This window comes from Equus asinus, chromosome 2 (assembly GCF_041296235.1).
Source record: "Equus asinus isolate D_3611 breed Donkey chromosome 2, EquAss-T2T_v2, whole genome shotgun sequence".
NCBI lineage: Eukaryota > Metazoa > Chordata > Mammalia > Perissodactyla > Equidae > Equus > Equus asinus.
The window spans coordinates 51,044,378-51,064,254 of record NC_091791.1 but is presented as its reverse complement, the minus strand read 5'-3'; the positions used below and the strand labels follow the sequence as shown (position 1 = coordinate 51,064,254).

Below are 19,877 nucleotides of genomic sequence, written 5' to 3'. Positions count from 1 at the left end.
AAGTTCAGGTAATGTGCTGCATTCTTTACATTTATGTTCTCATCCTGCATCAAAAAATCCCTGTGAGCTGAAACCACTCTCTTGATCCACAAACAAGAGGTGAGGAATTGGAAGTTCAGAGAGGTTAGATAATAGGTTGAACTCCTACTTGTGGTAAATAGAAGAAATAGGAGTATAACCAAAAAGAAAGTTCTGTCTTACTCTAAAGCTTAAACTCTATAGTTGAAAAAATCTTCTCCAGTAGGGAAGCTGGGGCCAAGAAAGGTTAAGTGACTTGCCTAAGATAACTTGGTAATTGCAGCTCATATAATAACATTCAATGGCCCAGCTGTTGCAAAAGAATAAATTCCATTCTCGTAAGTAAAACAGTGAAATAAATATTCACGTGTACTTTTTGGCATGGCACTGTCAAAGATTTAAGAAAATTTTTATCATAGGGTCTCTGGTCTTAAGGATCTTACAAACAGATTTAAAAGGCAAAATATTAAACATTCATGTAGGAAAAATTAGAGAATAAATCAAGATCATGCTGAATTGGGGGTCAATAGTAAATTTATGAGAAGTTCAGCGTTTTCCGTTCTGTGGGATTACTTGGCAATTCCACGTATGCTTGGAAAAAAATTTCCAAACCCATTTTTTATCTGTATAGATGATAAATGGATGATAGTTTGGGGAGAAACAGAATTTGAATTTCAACCCAACAGGGAGAGATTTTGCAATCATCTAGAACAGCTAAATTAAGTCTCTCAAACTCAAAGGCGTTATTGCTTCAAAAGCTTTGTAACAGAATCGTGAGCTTCTTGAATCTGCACAGCGTCTTTGAGAAAGCATTACAATTTGGCACAATGCTTAAAAGCACTGGATTCCTTCTGGAACCTCAGTTTGTCTGAAATGTGCCATGTAGATAGGTTTGGAGACATAATAGATAAATCCCAACCAAAGTCCTGAAAATGGCCAGTATTTCAAAATTAAGCAAGATGTTTTCTGGTTTTGCCTAGGTTGACAGCCTTCTCTTCCCCCTCTCCCGTATTTCCCACCTACTTTTTGTAGAATAATTTGTAACAGTTGTTAATCGTTCCTAGGGAGTATTATATAAAGGGGTAATAAAAAATGAAATGGGGGACAAATTACTAAAGAAAACCTTAATATGTCATCTTTTTTTAATGTACTGATACCCCTGATTCAAGCTAATAACCCTAAAAGCTTAATTAGTTGAGATACTTTTCAGCATTTAAGGGGTTTTTATAAGCTGTCCTATGACAGCTTTTGTCCTATAAAAGTTGTTATATAGTGTGTCATTACATAATCGATCATAAGAGCAACAATACTGGGAAGATCCCATGAGAGGTTAAGACCTCGCCATCAGCTGGTATTTGGTTAGCTGTGACAATGGTATGTCATAAAAATATCAGTATAGCAACTATAAACCTATAATTACTTAAAGGGTAAAATTATACTCTGAATCATATAATTTTAATGCCAAAAGAGACCTTAGAATTAGCGTGGTATCTCTAACAATAATTTAATTAGCAACCATTTGTTTTTTTGAACTTCAGAAGGGTTTGGTTAATATTCTTGACTTGTCTCAAAACATGGCTGGAAACATTTTTAATTTTCCTATGTTTTTTGCTCAGGAAATATACCTGTAGAAAACAGAGGAAGTTTTTATTGAAATCTTTCTCTTGGTCTTCCTTTTAGAGAACAGGCAGTTCAATCGCATTATTTGAAGACCTCGGTCGGCTTCACATAACAGGGTTCAAAGAGTACAGATGATTTGAATCTGCTTCTTGTGTTCATCATCTTTTCTCCACCCAGGCTTCTCACAGCCTCACAACACCAAAACAAAACTTGGAGCAGGAAGGAAAAATGTCACAAAAAGTGGTGTGTGTAGAAAGGGGCAGGCGGTGGGGGGGTGTGGAGGAGGTGTGAGTGGTGGGAAAGAGGAGGGGGAAAGGGAAAGCTTTGGTGGGGAGGGCAAGAGGCACTCACTCAATGGATGGCAGGTGTATAGATTATTTATTTAGGTTATTTATGTGTCAGCATCAGCATTGTTTGGTTTTTTAGTTTACAGACAAAGTGAAGTCACTCCTCCTCTTCCTGGAATCTTTTGTTCCTTGTGCTCATAGGGCAGAAATTAGGAAATGGGCAAATAAAGACACTGAAATGAAATGTAGGTATGACGTTTCTAGACATCTTTCTCGATGTCCCAGGACACTCCTGTCTTCAAAGACTCCCTCTAGCTATCCCATCAAGTACATCAGCATGTCTCTGATATGGTTTTATCCACTAAGAGGTGAATTAGAAAGTTTTACAAAGAAAGCAATGCCAGCAGGTCCAGAAGAAGCAATTACATTTCTCCACTCTGCACCTGAGTTTATTTGTTGCATAGACAGAGATCAATGGCAAGTTCCCAGTGAAGTTACCATCTCAGGCTCCATCCCTCAGTGGAGAAATTCCCTTTGAATTGTTACTCAACCATAGTCCAAACCCCTAATGACCAGTGGAATAACAATAACTGCACTTATTATGCTCCTACTAGATGCCAGACACTTTACTGCGTTACAGTTCATATTCATTATCGATTCCAATTTTACAGAAGCAAAACATGGAACTCAGATATGTTAACTCAAAGAGCCAGGAGGAGGTAGAGCTTGGATTTGCACCAAGATCTGTCTAAGAACTTGAATATATATTCTTTTTAAACGAACTCCTGGGAAAAAACAAAAAACACTTGAAAGCAATTCATTTCGGGTTACTCTTGCAGATGGAGTATAGGAGTTTAATAATTATTCCGGCAGGGCTTTTTCTTTGTTTGTTTGATGTATCTTGAACCACATAGCCGTCTTGCCTGGACACATTTGTTAACTCTCAGGTCATCTCTAATATATTTTGATGGAAGTCACGATCTTAAACAGATGAGTCAGGAAGGGTTGAATCATGGGCCCAGAAAGGCACTTAAGGACACTTAATCCAGCCTCACAGAGGTGGAAAAGCTTGCCCCCCAGAGAAGTGATGTAACTCCCGCTCTCATAGAGACGCAACTGGAACTGAACTCAGGTTTTCAAGTTCCAGCCAGGGCTCAGTTCTATTACATAACGCTGCCTGAAATGTGCTTGTCTTCTAAACCCTCCCACTTAGCAAAATTACCACTGTCAAGTATGAAAAACCTCTGAAGCCTAAGATACATCCAGAAATGAGTGAGCAGAGGGTTCCAGCAGTGTAAAGATATGGTGGGTACTAGGAGAAACCTCACTTCCCTTCCTTGACACCAATACAGAATAGTCCTTTCCTCTTACTCAGAACATAACAGCCTCATACTTTGACCCCTTCCAAGCTGTCCTTGTTGACTGATCTGTTTTAATCAAGTATGGAGCCTTTTAATTTTGTCTGTGCTCTGGCTTTTTTATTACCTATGTGATGTGGGCGAAATACTTCTTTGGACCTCATTTTGCTCATCTATAAAGTGGAGAGAGTATCACTTCCGTCAGAGGATTATGAGGATGTTAGGAAGTCACGCATGTAAAGCACATCACAGTCCACAGTGAGGGCTAGTTCTCTTCTTAGCCTCCCTAGAGTATCTCAAGGGAAGATGTTAAAACACATTAGGACAGTCCTATTATTTTGCCACCAAATGTACTGGAGTCATTTGAGTTCTGATATTGCAAGGGATGGACATAGTAACCCTTTTTCTTGGGTAAAAACAGGCTCAGGGGTCTCTCTGGGTACCAGTGGCTTGGTCACGATTACATTTGTTTTCTTCACACTCTAGTGTTGCCAAGTTTTACTCGAATTATTTTATTGCTTCAGTTTCTGCCGCAAACTAATACCAAGCTCCCCTTGGAGATTTGTGGCTCTCATTTCCTTCCAGACACTGTGTAAGTATCTAACGTGTGTTCCACATAGACCTCTGCATCTCAAAGCAACTACTATATTTTCAGCCAAATAGCTAAGAAATATTTCCAGAGAGTATTATTGCCAGTAGAGTGTTTTTGCTTTCCATTTTGGAACCCGTGAGACTTTCCTACCATCATTTCAATTAACTCTGGTATCGAGTATTTTCTGTGTGCCTCCCTGTCTTCTTTTTGTCCTGTGTGGCTGACTGATATATCGACAGGAAAGGCATAAGCACTACAATTTCCCCTTTCACCCTCAGCACTTGATAGCTACCCTGGCCTAAATTACATCTCCGGGAAGTGTTTCATCACCCTCCTCTCCCCAGCTGCCACACTTCATCATGTGGCACTTGCTGCCCTGCTTTGGATTTTTGAAACCAAGTCTTGGGCAACAGAGCCTATTCATCACATACATGGAGGAAAGGTACTGTTGTGATTTTCTTCTTTCTTGTACCTTTTCCCCCTTTTTAAATTAATAATCCAAGTCGCCTAGAATAGCCTTTATTTTCCTAGTGGCGCAGTTTTGACAAACGTACATTTGTAATTAAGTACTAACGTGTGTTCCACATAGACCTCTGCATCTCAAAGCAACTACTATATTTTCAGCCAAATAACTAATATTTCCAGAGAAGTTTGTACACGTAAGGTACGTTTGTAATATACATTCGTAATGTACATTTGTCCTTTTCTTCAGATTTAAGGGAAGCAATTATGTGTTTCCCCAGTGCTATGAAGTGGCTAAACCAGTGCTAGATGCTTAAAGATCACCAATTGCTAGATTATTCCTAACCTTATTACTAACCTCAAATTGGTTATATAAGTTTCAGTTCATACCAAGAAGTTTATTTTTAAAGCAGTGCTTCTCAAACTTTGATAGGCATACAAATGACCTGGGCATCTTTATAAAATGCAGATTCTGATTCAGGAGTTCTAGGGTGGGAACTGAGATTACATATTTCTCACAAGCTCCCCTGTGATGTTGATGCTGCTGGTCTGAGGACCACATTTTGAGTATGTGAGGCTCTAAGCTATAGTTGTTACTATATTTTCTGCTTAAACTCATGCCTTAGAAGCCATAAGACTCCAGCCTTGTTTTGTTTGCTTGTTTCTTAAATCGTAATAGAAAGTCATATAATCTTAAACATGGAAGGCATGTAGACAGAGGCGTGCTGGTAAATCAACCAGCTCTCTGGGAAAAAAAGAATGCATTTATGTGCATACATAAGCTGATTATAAATTTTACTAACATAAAGAATGTGTATAGCACACAATTTACAAATAATAATAAAATATACAAGACTCCTCATTGTAAATTCCATATAGTCAGTTGGGTTTCACAGAATGCCTGCTTGTTGGTTTTTGCTGAACTCTTCTCTCCATAGTTTACCTAAGGACAGTTGATGAAGGGATGTAGCTAACATATAAATGTTGGCTGATATTTTCCTTTATGTTAATGAGTAGGACAAAAGTGAAACAAAAAAGTCATATGTCAGAACTGTACTCATTCATCAAAGATACGAATGACTCCTTTGCTGAACCAGCTAATAGCTTAACTGTATGTTTCCTTAAATGAACTATTCACAATGTAACAGCTATACATATAACACACTTTTAAGTTTAATCTGCGTTAACATTTTTTAATCATTTTCTTAAGTCAAGACAATCAACAGAGCAATAAAGCAAGCCCTGATGTGTAGTGATTGCCATAAATACTCCCACCCTGCCAGTTTCAAGCTACCGTTGTGACTGAGAATAGAGATGGGAAGAAATGACATCGTAACACGCCATTATATAGTATTTCCACTGTACAGATAAAATTGGCATAAGTAACCTCAAAAATATAGATAATAGTAAAATCAGAAAGTGATGAGTTTTGAGTATTTAGTACCTTTGTTTTTAGTATAATTTATTTAATCAAAACTTTATATAATTTAGTTTTAATACTGACACTATTTTAATAGGCTTGGAAAAATCTTGAAAATTGAACAACTGGTTCTCATGGGCTAATAGGGGCTGGTTCCAGCACACCACTAGATGTAGGTTTTCTGATCCAGCGATTCTCAACCTTGGCCCTGCATTAAAATACCCTGGAGGGGCCGGCCCCGTGGCCAAGTGGTTAGGTTCATGCGCTCCGCTACAGGCGGCCCAGTGTTTCGTCAGTTTGAATCCTGGGCACGGACGTGGCACTGCTCATCAAGCCATGCTGAGGCGGCGTCCCACATGCCACAACTAGAAGGACCCACAACTAAGAATATACAACTGTGTACCGGGGGGCTTTGGGAAGAAAAAGGAAAAATTTTTTAAAAATTAGTTAATTAATTAATTAAATACAAAATAAAAAAATACCCTGGAAAATCTATAACCTACAGTCTTAGTACATCCATGTTAGGGCTCAGGAATCTGAATTTAAAACATTTTTATTGTAGTGTATCTTATTTAAAGAATAATACACAAATCACAGGTATCTAACTTAATTTTCACGAACTGAATACACCCCCATAACCAGCACCTAAATGCAGACAGAGAACATCACGAACGCCCAGAAGCTCTTCTTAAGCCTCTATCCAGTCATTACCCAACCGAGGTAACCACTGCCTTGACTTCTAATATTATAGATTAGTTTTACCTGAGTTTGAACTTCTTTTTTCTTCAAGATTGGCACCTGTGCTAACATCTGTTGCCAGTCTTTTTTTTCCCTTCTTCTTCTCCCCAAAGCCCCCCACTACATTGTTGTATATTCTAGTTGCAGGTCCTTCTAGCTGTGCTATGTGTTATGCGGCCTCAGCATGGCTTGATGAGCAGTGCTAGGTCTGCGCCCAGGATCTGAACCAGCAAAACCCTGGGCTGCCGAGATGGAGTGCACCAACTTAACCACTCGGCCACAGCACCGGCCCCTGAACTTTTATATAAATTGAAATCCCTTTTGTGTCTGGCTTCTTCTCCTCAATATTATGTTTGTAAGATTTATCCATGATGTATGTGGCAGTAGTTCATTACTGCTGTGTAATATTCCATTGTGTGAATAGACCTCAATTTATTATTTATTTATCCATTCCACTGTTGACGCGTTGTTTCCAGTTGTTAGCTATTATGAATAGTGCTGCCAAGAACATTCTTATACAGACAGCAGTATTTCAAACAAATTCCCCCAGTGATTCTAATGAGCAGCCAATCTCTTGACTGCCTTCTCTACAGCTCCCCCTCCTCTCTTTTATTTCTCATATACTATGACGAAGACTATTGATTCTTTTGTGTGAATGTACTTTTAGTACCATAACCCGTGAAGCTGTGTGCTTCCGTCCATTACAGTATGTTCTCCTGGCTCTTTTCAATATAGATTCACCAACTCCCCCTTTTATAAAGACATCTGGTCTTGTGCATTCTAAATAGGGATGAGATTTGGCGTCACATCAATACCATGGAGGAATAATAGGCATGGTGGAGATGGAGCCAAGGCTAAATCTGGCAGCTGATCATTAAGGCTCCTGGAAAGAGGCTTCAAGGAATGAAATTGTTTCCCCTTGTGTGTATCAAACAAAAATCAACAGTGAACCCTTAGAATATTTCAGATTCCAATTTTTTTTCAATCTATTTATTTGAATTAGACCAGGAACTCTCTTCTGAAAGACAACTGAAATCTCTCAAAGTCTGATAACTTGATCTGGAAAGATTAGAGAAGGAGATCTTCCCATTGGCTTATTTCTATACTTGGTCTTCTGCAGGTGGATCCGTGCTGCAGAATCACAGGCTGAGAGGCTGTGTAGTTTTTGCATTTGGGCCTATTGAGACATTAGTTCCTTTGCTATAAGTCAAGGGAGCTGAATGACCGGGAGCTCCAAGATGATATTGTTGATGAGTGGGATGACTGCTCAGAATTGAAAGAAAGGTTCCAGAAACAGCAAGCTGGGTTCCTAACATATGAAAGATACTTCACATAAAGCTCTAAAGGTATGCAAAGAGAAGGTAAAGAGTAGATGTTAATTCCACATAAGGAAATATTCTTACACACGTAAAAATTCTATTCCTTGGTTTTCCTACTTTCCATCCTCACTTTTGTCTAAAATTTCTTTGTAATAACATGCATTCATTATTGAAAAGATAGAATATATAGATAAGAAAAAAAGAAAAATGAAATTGATTATAATCTTACCCCCTAAAAGATATTGGCATTAATATTTTAATACATTTCTATCCCCAATTTTTCTGTGTATATTTAGGTAGGTCATTTTTAAGGAATGGTGTTACTCTGTAAATTTTTTGTAATCTTTTTCATTTAAAGATTTATCATGAACATCTAACTATAACCATAAATGTACTCCCACAACACATTTTTCATGACCACACACACTCCCAGTAGATGGATATAAGACTTCTTTAGCCAATCCCTTGTGGTTGGATTTCTAAAATTATTCCCAATATTTTGTTTCCACAAATAGGGATATAATGAATATTCCTTTAATGTAATCTTTTTGTATACCCTAATTATTTTTGCTAGGAATAGTCTTATACTTGGATGAAAGTTTTGGACATTTTGAAGTCTTTTGAATGCCGAGTGCACTCCAGATGTTATCATTTCCCATTCCCGCAAAGAATGCCTCATCCTGCTGTTTAAAAAATGTAAAATCTTTCATATAATAATTTCCACCTAGAGTTGGAAGGTACAGGAACATGTCCTGAAAATACTAGCTAGGATCTACACATTGCTGTCAGCCAGTAACCTCGAATAAAATAGGAGATTTTAAGGAGTCTGATTTTTGTCTGCCAGCACTTTTCCATTTATGGTCTAACTTTGCTAAGAAATTCGGGGGGGGGAAAGCAGTTTTCTTCATTTTCCTGAATCAAAGCACAGCCTAATCCTAACTGACATATTATAGTCTCATAAATGATTAAATGCAATTGTTTGTCATCATATCGGAAAGTTTCACAGCAAGTGGTCTCCCTGGTGCTACTGAAGCTAGCCCAGTGACATCTTTAAAGAATGCTTTTAATGAACAACTTACGATAGAGTGCTATAGAGACTACTTCATGAGGATGGATTTTTAAGCACATTTAGTCTACAGACTTGATATTAGCTTTCTCAAACAAGCACTTACATCTTCGACATCTCTTTAAAGACTTGACCAATATTTTCGTTATGAATTCCTGACAAAGCTTGAGGTTCCAGCCTTTAGCAAAGGCTCACCCACATGAGGCCCTCCAAAATCAATGTGTTGGGTTTTTTGTTGCTTTATTTTTTTTTAACTTTAAAAAATTTTTTTAACTTTAAAAAATTCATTGAGGTATAACATAGATAGAGAAATGTGTATAGATCACAAGTGGACAACTTGATGACCTTTTGCAAACTGAACACGCCTATGTAACCAGCACCTTAGATCAAGAACCAGACACTACCAGCACCTCACTTCTGGTCACCACCCCACTGCACCCTCAGTGTATTTGAAATGCTCCAAGTTTTACGTCCTGGGCAAGTCATTCGTTTACAGAATTTTGCTTTTCACTGAATCCTTACTTTCTGTGAGCTAGCTGCAATCAGTGTTGATTGAGCTATCTCCCTTGCAACTGACAATGTGTAGAATCTGCCTTTCCAGGGAAAGATTATCACATTAAATTCATGCACTCACTGTGCTTCAATATTTATTTTGCAGGTACGCAAATACACACACAGCATGCATACGGACGAATTTGGAACTTCTTTCTTCTTGATGAATGTAAAGCTGAATTATACTATATTGACCCAAGCTTAAAATATCTTAACTACAGTTGATTACCACAGAATATTTCGTGTGCCATGTTTCCAAACAATTTCTTAAAATTGCTTGCTTCAGTTACTATAAGGATTCTCTTTGAACACTCAAAATTTAAAAGCCAGGAGTTTTTCATCTTCTGTTTGAAATATTATTTTATATATATGAAATATTATGCTATATATATGTGTCCTGGGTGTCCACAGCTCACTCTTTATATGGTTCAGTTTGTGTGTCTGATATTCAGCAAGTATCATTTAAATTCCTATGGTTTTTTTAGTTGAGAGCTTGAGTCAGAAAAAAGCAGGTTTAACAGGCTTGCTAAGCTTTATAAATACATGGTTTTGAAAACAATTTATGCATCATCAAAAATCATTTATTATTGTTGGATTGTATCTGCGTACTCAGTAGAATTCACAATCAAGGATTATACTTATGTACTCATTACATTTTTTAAAAAGCTAAAATATTTTTCCCATTAGAGAATACGTTTAAGAATATTATTCATCCTTAAAAAGTAATGAAGTACTAATACATGGTACAACATGGATGAAGTTGAAAACATTATGCTAAGCAGAAGACAGACAGACACGAAAGGCCACATATTGTATAAGTCCATTTATAAGAAATGTCCAGAATAGGCAAATCCATAGAAAGAGAAAGTAAATTAGTAGTTTCCAGAGCTGGAGGGTTGTCGGGGAGGATGGGGAATGACTGCTAATGGGCACAAGGTTTCTTTTTAGGATGATGAAAACGTTCTAGAACTAAATAGTGGGAATGATTGTACAACTTTGTGAATATAATAAAAACGCTTGAATTGTATACTTTAAAAGGGTGAGTTTCATGGCATGGGAATTTTATCTCAATTTACAAAAAAAAAAGTAATATATTTTCATTGTAGAAAATTTGGAAACTAAAGGAAAGTAGAAAAAATGGCAACAAGTTATAGCCCCCTTATCCAGCAACAATCACTAGTAGCTGTTTAGTGTGCTTCCTGCCAGTTTATTTTCCATGTATTGTTCTTGCAGAAGGAAGAGGTGGATGTTGCTTCTCTTTCAATGACAGAGACGCAATTATTGAATTTAAAATATTCACGTATTAATACCCACCCATACCGGCCCCCCTCAAAAAAGGGGGGCGTCCCAAGGAAGGTTCATTTAATTGGTGGAGGGGAATCATGAATGGAAATGCAAATAGGAGAAGCAGAGAGCAATGGCTAGCTCTGTAAGAGGGGATGAAGAAGCCCCTGAAGGGACAAGATCTGAGGCCCTGAGAGGCAGAAAGAGCTGAGCAGTTGCCATGAGAAGTGGAACTCTAGAGGGAAACATTCCAAAGAACCTTTTTAGGAGCTTTGCTGCAAGATGCCTGAAATATTATGTAAACCACACCTCTCTATTCTCAAATACCCATTTTATTTTCACAGCTTTCTAAAAGTCACATTTGTGTTTCTTTTAGATGTGTCACTGTGCTAACATGGTACTTAAAGTGAGAGAATGAGGAGGCCCAATTTTGTTCGAGTTACACGTTTGTTTATTTTATGTAGTTTTTATTACTACATTTCAGATTTCTATCCTGCACTTTCCCCTTGATAGAGTAATATTAGCGTTTCTCTATATTATTCCAAACTCAACCTAAACATAATTTTCAATAATGACAGTCTTAACGGATAAGACTTATTGAGTGTTCTCCTGATGGCGGGCATAGTGATTAAAATATTTTACCGTTATCTAATTTAATCTTCACAAGAATCCATTGAGGGAGTTAATTGTCCCCAGTTTACAGATAAGGAAATAAAGGTTTAGCGAGATTAAGTAATCTGCCCGAGATCACACAGCAAGTACCTTGATTAATTTTGCCCCCACTTGTCATGGATTTAAGTGGTTTTCATTTTTTTCTTATTCTTAATAAAGATGTGATAAATATATTTGCTTTTAAAACATTTTCCACTTATAAAGTTATTTCCTCAGATGGATATATCAGAAAGAATTTTTAAAATTTCCAAGTGGTTGAGTTTGTTTGCTGCTGTCAACCTTTCCTTTTAATTTTTTCATTTATTTCTTTGTGGCTGGAGAATTTGGTTGCTAACACCTTATGCTTTGGGGGATTTTTGTCCTTATGGTCCATATATGGTCAACTTTTATAAATGTGCCGAGAACACTTGAAAAGAAAGTACTCTGTCTTATTATAGATTTTTTTAAAATGTAGAATATCTGTTCATTTAACCCCACGTTTTATGCTATTCAGGTCCTCCTTGTTTGCTTTTCATTTTTGCTCTCTTAATCTGACATTGATTCTGATTTTTCATCTCATATGTGTCACTTATTTTCATTAATTTCTCCTTATACTCACAGAATTTTTCTTCATTTTTATTATATGCCTTTTGGTCTCTGAAGGTTCACTATGGCTGTTATGCTTTTACTATGATTGCCCTTTTTTGCCTTCTAGATTATTTTTTACAGATATCTATACAATTTTGCAACCAAAATCAAAATAACTAGATAGGCTGGTCTTATATTTTCAGTTGATTTTAGTTTCCATAGTTCTTTAAAACTGAAATGCCCATTTTTGAGTTTTTAATTTGAATTATCTCTGTGTGTTTTGGCAAGTATCTTTGAGCAATTTAATTCCTTAAAGAAATCTGAGCTTTTGCCCCTTGAGTCTTTGATATCTAAAATAGCTTTATGTGACCTTCACATAAATATCAATTTGACCCCATTCAGAAATTTATTTTGTCCTTTTTCTTTAGGGCTCTGCATGTGTTTTTCTGTTGTCTTAAAATAGTATATTGGGGAAGTTATGATCATCCATATTATTATTTCTTTGTAGAAAGAAATGTTTTTGGCCATTAGTTTTAAGAGATGTTTTGCTAAGATACTTAAAGGATTATTATGCAATTATTTTTTGCATTGGCAACAGTTTACTGAAAAATACATTGATGTGGAGTCTTCTTTTCTTTTTCTCCTCCTTCTTTTCCCCACCTCCTCCTCCTTTTTGTCTTGGGGAATTTTTGTTCTAGTCAATCACACTTTACTCCCTTGGTTCAAGAACCCAGTCTCCATGGGATTGCTTTTCATCAGTCGCTTTGTCAATTATCTTACGTTATGTCATTTTCAGATGGCCTTCCTTCTATATTTAGAGAGAGTTTCTCATGTTTGGCCTGTACGTCACTAATCCATTTTACTGCATTTTTGAGGTCACTGTTTACTGCTGCCCGTATGGTTTTTAATTTGTTTACTTTGTATTTCATTTATATATAGCCTTTAATTATCTTGTCCTATTACCTACTTATTACCTCATCTGCTGTTAGTTTATATACCTGAATTATCTTCTTTTACATAATCAAGTACATGGATCAGATATTTTTAAAAAAATTTTTCTTCTGCTGTTTCTTATAGCATATCTACTTCAGTAGAAGACTTTTCCTCTATGTCTTTAGGTAATTGCTTGTCCTTTTCAGTAGTTTTTAATAGACCATATGTTGATTGGTCTCTGTTTACTAAATTCATAAAAAAAAAAGGATTCATGGGGCCTGCCCGGTGGCATGCGGTTAAGTTTGCACGCTCTGCTTCGACGGCCTGGGGTTCACCAGTTCAGATCCCAGGCGGGGACCTGTGCACCACTTACCAAGCCATGCTATGGCAGGTGTCCCACATATAAAATGCAGGAAGATGGGCCCAAATGTTAGCTCAGGGCCAATCATCCCCAGCAAAAAGGAAGATTAGTGGCAAGTGTTAGCTCAAGGCTGATCTTCCTCAAAAGGAAAAAATAAAAAAAGGATTCATGCTGGCCAAGGATTGAAGTATATTCCAAATGCTCAGATAACATTAGGCTCTGTCAGAGAGCAAGGTGGGGCTCCACAGTGACCCAGGAACCCACCCAGTTCCAGAGGGGACAAGCAAAGCTACTCAATATAATATGAGTTGAGAGAACTTCAGAGGGTGAGATAGGACAATGGTGAGGAAAGTCAACGTTGAAAATATACGAATGTTCAGGTCTTAGGGATTGTATCCTCTCACCCCACTCCCTCTTGCATTAACCTCACAAAATCAATCACTTCTGTTGCAGTGTCAAAACTGAAACCATACGGCTGGACTGGAGGAAGCAAAACCAAGGCAAAAAGAGTTTTTTCCATGCTCAGTGGCTGTCTACCTGGTCTGTCCTCAGCAAGGGGCAATCACTGGAACTACTCCTTGCTGATGGCAGCATGCCGGTTTCCTAAGGGCTTTCCAGTGGCTCTACAACCTACTCTTTCCACCCAATTCCAAGTCACTCCAGCTCTCATTACTCCAGATCACAGGCATCTGTGGTGAAGAGCTTTCTGCTTTCCTCCCAGGCCAACTCTTTTCCCTGTGGAAACGGTCAGTCTGCTGGTCTTTGCTGACTTTTTCATTTGACTCCAGGGAGGTGAATTTGGCAGAGATCCTTCCAATTTCTGATATACTGTTAATCCCTGTCCTTAGCTTCTGGGACTGGTGTGGAGTCCACTGTCTGTATAGAGCAAGGTTTTTAGTGAGACTTGGTCAGAGGGAAATCCAAGGCATTGGTTCTTCCATCGCTGTCTTGCCTTGAAGTCCAGCTAATCGCCTTTTGTGACGTGCCTCTTTCAGGCATAGATTGAACTCCTTTATTCAAGACTCACTTTCCTATCAATGATAAAGTGTTCTCCATATGTAGTGGGTCCATGTACCTCCCTTTCCCTCTTCTTTTCCAGCCGAGTAGTGACTCCCCAAAAAGGGTTGGGAATCTCTTGAATTAGGATGTTAAAAGTCTAGATGTGGATTAGAACTTTATGAGACTCTTATATGCAAATATTATTAAGATTCATAAATTGGCTATAGGCACTAGATCACAAATGAGAATGAAAGAGCACATTCCTTTATATTTTGAAATCAAATCTGGCCCTAAGCCACTCCTGCCTGCCTATACTGGGGCTCTTCCTTGGCCCCCGCCTTCCCATTTGGTGGAGGGGCCTGGTCCTTGGTCTCTGATGGTTCCCATGGTTACGGATGCTGTTCCTGCTGGGGAGCCATAGCTGGTGCAATGCCATCTGTCAGATACTGCTCTCATGATGGGCCACACAGATGTCCCTCAAGGTGTTCCTCTCGCCGATTGCAGGCTTAGCCACATGCTGCTGCTTTCGAGGCCACAGGCTTAATGATCAGTCACCAGAGATAGCCGAGTGCACGTTCTCTGCCAGCCCCAGGTGGAACGTTTCCTAAGGAAGGTGGAGTAGCTGTACTTTTATATTCAATTGAACAAATGTTTATTGAAAGCCACATCTGGCCAAGGGACTGTGAAAGGATTTAAGGAGATAAAGATGAATAACATCTCTGTTATCAAAAATGTATAATCTTGGTCGGGTGGAAGCAAGATGCATATAAGCATAATTGTCAATATTACACATCAGAATTTGATAAATACCTAGAAGATAGTATAAAGGAAGAATGATTTAAGTGCATCTTCTTCCAAAATGAACTTGAGTCTGTCTACTTTGCTCCATCTCTGCCAGTTCCACCCTGGTCTAAACCACTCTCCTGTCTCTCCTGGAGAACGTAGGGGCTTCCTAGCTGGGCCTCCTGCCATAGCTCACATTCCCCACCGCATGTTCTGCACGTAGCATCCTCGGTGATGTCAGTGATACTTTTAAAAAGCAAATCAGGACCTGTTACTCCTCTGCCTAAAACACTTCACGGGCTTCTCACTGTGTTGAGAATCAAATCCAAACTCCTGACTGTGGCCTAACAGGCCGTGTGTGATCCGGCCCTGCTGCCCTTCTAACCTTCCTTCTCACCCCTCTCACTCTAGCTTTTCTTGCCTGCTTCCTTTCCCATCTCGTGACTGGGCGCTTCTCATTCTTCAGAGAGCTGGAAAATGGGGCCTCCTCAGAGAGGCCTCCCTGCCTTTCTCGCAGGCCTCCCACCCATTGTTTTCTCTCATCGTTCTCTTCAAGGAACTTATCAAATGTACAATTACGTCTACCTGTGTAGTTGTCTCTCTCCACCCGACTATGAGGCCCATGATAGCGAGAACCACACCTGGCTTGTTTACTCCTATATACCTATAGGCCTGGCCCTCACTCAATGCTCAGCCTATATTTCTTTAGCTAATTCAGACAGCCTGAGTCCTAAAGGTGGAGAACAATTTCAGCGGGTGGATCAGAGGTGTGAGGGCATTTGAGCAGAAGTAACGGCAAAAGCAAAGTCACCAAAGGAGAGATTCTGTGGCATATTTGTAGACGAAAGTAGACCAGTGTGTCTGGAACATACTACACAGTTTACTTATGATGGTTTTGAAATCTACCCTGAAATTTTTATGCATCTTTTAAGCCGTTTTTGATCTGTTCTTCATTTTTCAGTTGGGACAGTGTTTATTAAGGGCAGTAGATTGATGGAAGAGAAAGTTTGTTTCTAATCCTGGCTCACCTTCCCCGTTGACATTGAGTTTTTAAAAACTGCAGAGCATGATCTTGTGTAGGTTTCCATTATCACAGGGCTCTGTGGAGGATAATGAGTGGATGTTTAAAAAAGTGGCTCTGTATTATTTGTATTCCTGGACCTCTATGCAGTGTCCCTTCTGTTATTTAATCTCTCTCTTTTCTGTTTTAATCAAAACTTGCAATTGAGAAAATACTATTGGTTTGAATGATGAAAGGCAATTTTGTCCTGGAGATGTATTTCTGTGAAGTTTTTATTTGAGGAAGCCCAGCCCAGCCTGGCTGTCTCTTTCCCAGCTCTGGACCCATTCTCCGTTCCAGCTGAGATGTTTATATTCTGCAGAAAGCAGCTCCTGCCTGCCTAGGCCTGGTGATTAAGAGCTCAGGATAATGAAATCTGCACAGTTGAAACTTGGCTGTTGGCTATAGTTATTATGCAACTCTTAACATTTCCCTTTTGTTTCTGTCAATAATATAAAATTCTCAGTGTTTCTTTCAGAGCTAACTCTTCAAATACACTAAAATTCATTCCACTAATATTTTTTACTGGCCAAGTTAAATTATTTCTTAAAGTTCAGATTATATGCTCTTCTAAAGGACAAGAATATTTAGTGGTTGTGCAATAGCATTGTTCAAACTGTCTATGAACAGCTGAATGGAGCTAAAAGTACAAAGGCCCCTCTATGGACCTTAGGTTTTTGTCTTTAAGCAGACTGATGATCATGCCTTGATTGAAATAGCAAATAAAACAAGAGACACAGCAAAAGTGATGGTAAAAGGCAGCATATTCCAATGGTGGGATGGTTCAGAGCAGTTAGGAGACGCCTAATGGAGTGTGTCAGACAAATGATAAGCCTTTCCCTGCCCACTCTCCTAATATCTGAATTTCTAATGTTGGAAGACCCTTAGACCCTCACCTGAAGTCAAATAGTGGCCTTATGCTAAAGTGCACCTGTTGGAGCAAGCAGGCATATCTTTAGTTTCATCAACCACAGTGCCCCTGAATTATTGAATTATGGGGATGGGACTCTAATGGTCATCTAGCCATCGTGTGATTGAGAGAGTGCCTGTGCCTGATGCTTCCTGAGAGCCTGTTTCTTAAGAAGAGGGTCAGGACACCATGAAGGCCATCATTTCAGGGACTGAGGTGGGGACAGGGTACCAACACAGGAAGGGAAATGATTTGAACAGAAGACCAGGGCAGCTAAGGTCACATTGGTTATGTCACTGTTTTGCCCATAGTTGATCCTAGGAGAGAGTTGCAATAAATTGGGGGACGTATGGACCACAATGAGTAGTCGGAGGAAGCTTTACAGAAGAGGGGCACTGTATTCCCATACATTCCAAGCACTTCAGCACATAGTAGTACCCCAGAAACACTTGATGACTCATTACGTGCACAAGATGGGCACTTTGAAGGTATAGAGAATTTGAGGATTGTGATTGGTTGGCCCAACCCAAAAGAATATGGTGGAGGTGATGCGAGGTGAGCTCCAGAGTCAAGTTCACAAACCACCGTTCCATAAGTTGCTAATGTAGGGAAAAAATGAGTGTGTTTGTATTTGTGTTTGTGATTGCTTCTCCCAGACCCATTTATTGTACAGAGGAGAAAGGAAATTAGTCTGTGGGTAGAAGGGGAAGTTAAGAAAACTTTTTAGAGGAAGTAATATCTGAATAAGGTTTTAGGAATGAATAGAATTTGCCAGGCAGACAAGGAGTGAAGGGGGCTCGGCAGAGGGAATGGTATGCATAAGGCATTGAGGTAGCAAACAACATTTAGAATTTAGGAAGCCATTTTGTGGAGCAAAAGCATGCTGTGTTAGTTTCCTATTGCTGCTGTAACAAATTACCAAAAATTTAGCGGCTTAAAACAAGACAAATTCATTGTAGTTCTGGAGGTCAAGAGTCAGAAATGGGTCTCCTTGGGCTAAAATCAGTGTGGCAGGCTGCATTCCTTCTGGAGACTCTAGGGGAAAATCTGTTTCCTTACTTTGTCCAGCTGCTAGAAGTCACTTGCATTGCTTGACTTGTGGCCCTCTTCCCTCATCTTCAAATCCAGCAGCGTAGCATCTTCATATTTCTCTCTGACTCTGAACTTCTGCCTCCTTCTTCCACATTTAAAGGACCCTCATGATCACAGATAATCAGGATAGTCTTATAGTAAGGTCAGCTGATTAGCAACCTTAATTCCATCTGCTATCCTTTTTCCCCCCTTGCCATGTAACAAAACAAATTCACAGGTCCCAGAGTTTAGGACATGGACATCTTTGAGGGACCATTATTCTGCCTACCACATATGCAGTATAAGACGTTGAGAGTGATGGTGAAGAGAAAGGTTGGCATGATCCATCAACCCCAGGTGGAGAAGATCATTCACCCAAAAGGAGCCTATAATCTGATATTAAAAAAAAATAGAGGAGTCAAGTTCTGGAGATTTTCCTAAGGTATAATGGGTGTGTTTCAGTTAACTATTGTTGCATAACAAACCACCCCAAAACTTGGTGGCTTAAAACAATGATTTATTATTTCTCATGATTCTGTAGATTGGCTAGGTGATTCCTCACATGGTTTCACCTGGGCTCACTCATCACGTTACATTCAGCTGGAGGGTTGGCTGGGCTAGAAAATACAAGATGGCCTCATGTATGTGGCATTTGGTGAGACCATCGGCAGGGCTGCCTCCGTTATTCTCACTGAATTCTCCTTTTCTGCTAAGCTGGGCCAGCTTTCTTAAATGATGGCCTCAGGACAACATTCCAACAGCATGAAAGTGGAGCTGCAGGGCCTCTGAATGCCTTGACTCTGGAACTCACCCTGCATCCCCTCCATCACATGCTTTTGGGTTGGGCCAAGCAATCATTATCCTCAAATTCAAGAGGAAGGGAAGTAGATGCCTTTTCCTGATGGGAGTTGCTGCAGTGGCCATATTTCATCTAGCACAGGCTGGAAAGATAGGAGTTTTTGCTCTGAGAGTAGGATTTTGAAATTTGAGATTTCAGAGATAAAATGATTCTGGATGACAGCAATATCCAGCACCTGGCCAAAAGTTGTGACCAGCTCAAGCAGGGTGTGGAGAAGATCACTGGCATTGAAGAAGTGAAGAAACTGTGAGGCTAGGGTGTGGGATGCAACATTCTTTGGACACAACAAGAAGGCTGGGGGTTGGTGGTGGTGAATGCAGAGGAGTGACCTAAAGTCGGGTAGATGACAGTAATAATGGTGGAGGCAGATACGGGGTAATCAAGGTGGATGGACTAATTTGGTAGCCAGAAGATGATGGCCACAGTATTCTAAGTCAGCCTTGTGGATGGTGGTCGCTGGCACCCAGAGTGGCATCCACCCTGCACCACTTCACCAAATCCTTCACTTCCCAACCTCCACGTTGTCTTGTTCACTGGCCAATTTTTAGATAAACTTACCGCTTCTGACTTCCAGAGTGTGCAGGTAGATTCTTCAGGTAGCATTTTAACTATCAGGATCCGTGTCCTGATGATTCACTGAAAGTATGAAATGAAGTTCAAGTAGGTTTCGAGTAAGATTACAAAGCTGCCAAAATAACAGGTTACCAGTGTCAGTTCCTTCTGGCTTTCAGTTTTCCTTTGATACCTTCCTTGTCTCCTCAGATAGGTATCAAAGGCAAAAGGGTATCCGCATAGATCAGTAAGATTTATGGTGGTGAAATTTATTAACAGAGTTAATTGAAAAATATTTATTACTCTCATTCTGGGTAAATAAAAATCATAAACCAGGTAGTCATTATCCAGATGGTCCTAAGAGCTCATTCAACCATAAGAGTGCTGGATATGA

The 19,877-nt window shown here is 39.3% G+C and overlaps 1 protein-coding gene across 37 annotated transcripts in view; it reads left to right on the top strand.

The window, feature by feature from the left end:
• Positions 1-19,877, top strand: part of RHOBTB1 (Rho related BTB domain containing 1) — a 117,391-nt gene that overhangs the window by 56,812 nt on the left and 40,702 nt on the right. For 16 of the 37 annotated variants that reach the window (XM_070488306.1, XM_044755473.2, XM_070488430.1 and 13 more), the window contains one exon: positions 7,616-7,841. The exons of the other annotated variants lie outside the window; for them this stretch is intronic. The gene's annotated coding sequence lies outside the window, so the exon portion shown is untranslated. The remainder of the gene's footprint in view (positions 1-7,615; positions 7,842-19,877) is intronic. 37 annotated transcript variants of the gene reach the window in all.